Raw genomic sequence first — 6,173 nt, forward strand, 5'->3', positions numbered from 1 at the left:
CCAAATATGCCCCTCCCTAGTGCGATCCTTTGTGCCAAATTTCATTTTAATATCTTTATTTACGGCTTAGTTATGACATTTTATAGGTTTTCGGTTTCCGCCATTTTGTGGGCACAACACATACTAAACAACCAATCGTCTGGTGTATTAGATACTTTATCTACTCGCAGAGTTGCTACAACTGTTTCTTTAGCACTTTCGTTTGCAACCGACTTAATGCATCGACATGTTCCATCCCTCTACCCTGACGATGTACAATTTCGATATCGAATTCTTGTATCCTTAACCACCATCGAGCAATTCGTGGAATAAGCACTCTCATACTCCTACCAGTTTTAACAGCGCTATAATCGGTTACAACTTTTACTGCCAATGTGTCGAAGCACTGACGGCACGACAAAGCGTTACAACATTCTGTAGTTGGTAGAAAATTCGAACTGTGCCGAAAAACACAAAGGAAGGAACGCCGATTGCCACCCCTTCCCTACAAACGAGCATAAATATGTATTAACTTGAATACATATCAACGCAGATTTTTGCGAGCCACGGCAAAATATTTTAGATTTGGCAAATATTTTAAATGTTGCCTGTTTTGTCACTCTTTTCTGTGTTTTTGTGAGTATGCGGGGTTGGCAGTTTTCCTTCCAGAGGAACATCAGAAAGTTGTTAAATTTATGATCCTTAGCTTTTGCCATCGTAGCGAAAAGACGGTTGTAGGCAAAAGCATGTTCGGGGAGTTGTTACGGCGTCTGTTTTTATGAATGAACCGAGATCGCTTGTTGAATATGCACCTGGGTTATGAATGAAAACGTTTTTGTTGTAAGATTTACTACATTTGGGTTTCGCCAAGTTGGCTGCCATATTGACTTGTAATGCTTATGCTTTTTGAGAAGACAATACACCAAAGTTTTTGCAAGTCCCACAATATACCGTGCTACGCCCATACTTTAAATTTAGTTTGCACGAAGGTCTTAGAAATTGACGACGCTGCAAATCTAGTAGCCAAATGCCGCTCTGTTGTCCTCTGCGCAACGGCAGATCTAAAGAAAACTTGCATCAGCTGCAGGTTTCTGCTGACGTATCAGAGGGAAATGCCTTAAAGTTAATAATCCATTTTAAAACCATGTGGTTTATTTCTCACATCAGCCAAATTCTTTTATATTTTTTGGGTGCACCGAAGATTATATCGACAAAAGACAAAAATGTATATTTGAAATTATTGTCTTGCTCAAGCCATTGGAAGTTATGACGACGCAGATAAGTGTGGAGAAATATGCAACTTTGAGCCAAGTGATAAACATATCTCATTGTGGACGCCAACAAATAATGAGAGTATTGTGCAAGAGGCAATATTGTCACAGTTTGATCGGTGGCTTGGATCAATGGAACATTCGTTTTTATTAGCCGCACTTTCGCAGAACGAACTAAAATTTTTCCTCAATGCTTCTGTCATGGAGCTAAAAACTAATGTGATGATGAAAGAGGTATACACAAAATTGTAAACAATTGCGGGCCAATATTGCTTCCTAATTGGCACCTCAGTGCCGGCGGAGCGGCTTTTCTCCAAAACGGGTGCTACCGCCCCACAGAAGCGCAATAGGCTGACTACTTCACACCTAAACAAATTAATAGTAATACTAAAAGAAAAAATTATAAAAATCGATTAGTCGGTTAATATTCATATAAAAAATCAAAATGGTAATAATAAGGAACATATAGTTTCCAAAAACCAAACTGAAGGAAATAACGGCAAAAATCAAAACGATAACATAAGGAAGGTAAAGTTTCCACAAACCGAAACAAAGGAAATAACGGTAAAAATAAAGAAAATAAAATCAGGAAAGTTTCCATAAATCGAGTCGACGGAAAAATTAAAGAAATTAAAACTAAGGAACGGGAAGATTTCACAAATCAAGTCGAAGATAATAACGGCAAAAATAAAAATATATTAAAAAAACTTGTTTCATAAATATTAATGCGTAAACGTACGTATTTCCACGTATGCGATAGTTTTTTATTAGAAAAGATTTGAAAATGAATTTATATAAAGCGTTATCTCCACATAATAATTTAGGAACACAAAGTTTCCATACAGCGAACAAAGAATTTTGACGATAACGTTATATTGAAAAATATGTTTTATCTCAAGAACAAAAAGATTCTGAAGCATCAACCAGTGATGTTAAAATATGAACAAAGACTACTCCGTAATGATCGAAAAAGGATCGTAGATGTCAAACATTATTCAGTAAAAACTTCCGAAATCTTGAAATATAATAACTAGGATGAGCATTTCCCTGAATATAGATCCTATATAAACGAAAAAATTACTTAAACGTATTCAGGCATTAACAAAAGCTTCCCATTTCACCCTGGAGAAATAATTTATGAAGAAGTGATAAGGGAAAAAAACAAATTAAAAACTATTTATAGGAGGCAGTAAGTTAAGGAAAATTTAGGGAATAAAACAAATAATAATAGAAAGATAATTACTCTTAAAGATAAAAAAAATTAGAATTACTTATAGGTTTCCAATATGTTCATTTTACTTTTGGTAACACTAATGACACAAGACTATGTACTTTTTGGAGATGTTTCCATTTCCGAGAAATACGTTTACTTATTTCACATTACTAATTTATCTTATTTTGAAAATATAATAACAGACGAAAATAGAAATTATGACAGTAATAGCGAACATAATTATGACAGCTTAGGAATTATTACAGAAACTGAAATTTTGGTAATTGAAACTTTATTAGAACAATTAAAACTAAACCATGTTAGTTAAAAAGAGATATAAATGAATTACAAATACTCATAACTTTGGAAAAATTATTGACAAGTTGGATATAGTTATTAATAACAATTCACAACAAATTCTGAATTTTTTAAAATAATAACAGAATTAGCTGATACTCTAAATAACATTAAAGGTGATACCACCACCAAAACAATTAAAATAAATCAGTATATTATTCATGAACTACAAAATATCATAAATACAAACACATTTGGTAAAATTGGAATTTTAGGTCCAACTATTTGCATTTAGAAAAATTAAAAAAACATTACAAATCACCATCATGCAACTATGACACTTACAGACTAATGAACATTTCTAACTTTAAGATATTTCAAAATAAAGATGTAATTGTTATATACATATGTATATTAAAATCCAAAAATTAAAAATAATTGCAAATATTTTGAAGAAAATGGTGAACTAATAATTGACAATGAAATTTCAAAATATAAAAAAGAATTAGTGTATTCACAAGGTGACTGACATCCCAACACTTGTTATTTCACATGCAAAATTAAAATATGACTGATACAACACTGCGTGGTATGTTCCTTGAGTTCGTTATTCTATCAGCTGTATTTGTTTACTTTCTTATTATTGGCGTTTAAGTGTTTGAAATTAATAAATTTAATGAATTTCGTTACTAATATGGAAGGAAACCACGATATTCAGGTAAATTAAGTTGAATATAAGTGAAATATGAAAATGATGTTGACCATAAGTTTTTTCTATAGATACTTTAAGAAAAATGTGTTTTTTCTATGAAGAGTTGGACGATATTTTCGGCAGCATATTAAATTGTTCTGCAGTAGTGGAAGACAGTTTGGTGACGCTATTAGAAAGCGATTCTACAAGTCCATCGGGAGCAGAATGTGTGGTTGAAGCGGGCAGTTCAGTTGAAGCTGAAGAATTAGAAAGTCCTGCGTTGAACGACAATGTATGCACTCGAAGGCAGAAATAATATATTCCAAAACTGCCTGGTTAGATATTGTGCAGGTTCATAGCGAGATCGCAGAAATAAGGAAGCAAAAGCTTAAGATGGATGTTGTAGCAAGGGAAAGGGAAATGTCAATTAAAGAAAAAGAATTAGAGTTAAAAGAAAAAGAAATAGAATTTAAAAAAAAAAAAAAAAATTAATGATAAATTAGAAATTGAAAAAATGAAATTACAAATGCAGGAGAGGTTGGCAATGGAAGGGCTTAGGCTAAAATATAAATAATTTTACAATGCACTACATTTTTAGTTCACTTTTGTTATGAATTTATTTTTATTAGTAAGTGCTTTTTTATGTTTTAAATGAAGTTTTTATGTTATAAGTTTTGTTGTGATATTAACAGTTAGTGCCTTTTGAAGAATACGAAAATGAGATGATAAATGTACCTAGCCCAAAATAAAAGAACCAAAATCAAAAATATAGTTGGATTATAATCAAGCAAAATAAACATGCATTTTTATTAAATTTTATGATTAAAGAATAAATGCATATACATATGTGTATAAGTATTAAATATTTTGATTTTGTATATATTTCTCATATTATTTTCTGATGATAATGGGAATTGAGTCATCAAAACTTCATTGGTGTTTTCATTATCTATATCGGAACTGATTAACATGTTTTGAAGAATACAACACACCATAATCCAGTCATTGCATTCCTTCTTATTTGACGTTGAAAGCATTCTAAATGTAAGCTCCTTTAAACTACCGAATTTCTCTTTCAAAAGACCGAAACAATTCTCAATTCGTACACGGTATTTGGAAAAATACGCGTTGAATAAATCCCTTTCTTCTTTTCTATGTTCAACACTGTTTTGTCGGAAGGGCGTTATTAAATATGGTTTCAGTGGATAGGCGCTACCTCCCGCGACCCACCGTGATGTCGACAGAATCTAGTGAACTAATTGAAAATATTTTCTCGTCATGTACACTGCCTGTGTAACCAATCGTCGCCTGTCTTATTCGCAATTTATAGTCACAAATCGCTTGTAGTCTCTTTCATTGGGCAAGTATAAAAACTAATTTTTTAATCGCAATATGTCTTTAAAAATTCGTTGTGTTACATTTTTAATAGTGCCTCTATCACCCACACCAAATACGGAAGCCACTTTGTGAACAGATTGTCCATCGCAGGAAGATCCCAACCGATACAGCACTATTTTGAGTTGCAGTTCGATTTGAAGTTGTAAAACACTTGAACTTGTCTTAAAAACTGCATCATTTTCTATTAATTCTAAGATAAGTTCGCATTCCTCCGGGCGAACACGAAGCATCTAATCGAATCTGCTTTCGTCAAGATTCCTTAGCACATTTTGCTGCCAAGTGGAATATTTTGGTAAGCCGAAATGAACACTTCTTCTGTTGCTCAGCAAAAAGCTCATGCTGATAAAAAAAACTTTCAATAGCTTCGTCTTCTTCGTTACCTGGCAAAGTATTAATATTTGTATTTAATGAAGAAATGTATGCAAATACTCACTTGATTCAACTCCTAATAGAACCAATGCATGATTTTCACATAAAGAATCTATAATTTTATTTTTCTGACTTTCTCTTGGCATTTCTGTCTTCTTAATTTTTCACTATCAGCTGACTAAGTGTAGAAATATGACAAAATATTACATACAACAGTTAAGGGTGCTCACAAGTGTCGTATTTTTTAAGATATTTAAAATATGACATAAGACATACAACAAAGCTTGTGAATTGCCTTAATAGATTAATATCTATGGTGATCTTTTTAGGTTTGTGACCTGCTACCAATCAGGTCTAAAATTTTAGGCAATAGTTTCAGACTAACGCTAGAGACTGTTTAGTGAATAGTAACTAGTCACAAATTGAGACTTTCAGCGGGATTCTGTCTCTATTTCAGACATTTTGAGGTAAAGTCTCAATTTGTAACTAGTTACTATTCAGTAAACAGTCTCTAGCGTTAGTCTCAAAACATTGCCTTAAATTTGTGACCTCATAGTTAGTAGGTCACAAAACTAAAAAGAACTCTTGTCTGTCATTTTGAATATACTGAATAGAGATCATCATAGATATAAATCGATTGTTGCTTTGTTATATTTTGTAAGCGGCTCAAACACGAAAAGGTTAAAAATAAATCAATTTTATATAAATTTCGTAAATATTATGAAGCAAAGTGAACATATGTGACCTGGTCTACGAAAAGAAAGCTAACGTGCGAAAACTAGTTTATGACTTTTTGGATTCTATCACGTGAAAAAGCATCTCATCTTCCATCCGAATCAACTAAGATTTTTTGACACCTAAGCCCCCTTTCCGCAGACCACGTCACATATATTTATATTTTTATTGGTAATTATGTTTTTAACTACAGGGTGGCTGATGAATTTTGCTACATTAA

This window comes from Bactrocera latifrons, unplaced genomic scaffold (assembly GCF_001853355.1).
Source record: "Bactrocera latifrons isolate USDA-ARS-PBARC rearing strain unplaced genomic scaffold, ASM185335v1 scaffold_793, whole genome shotgun sequence".
NCBI lineage: Eukaryota > Metazoa > Arthropoda > Insecta > Diptera > Tephritidae > Bactrocera > Bactrocera latifrons.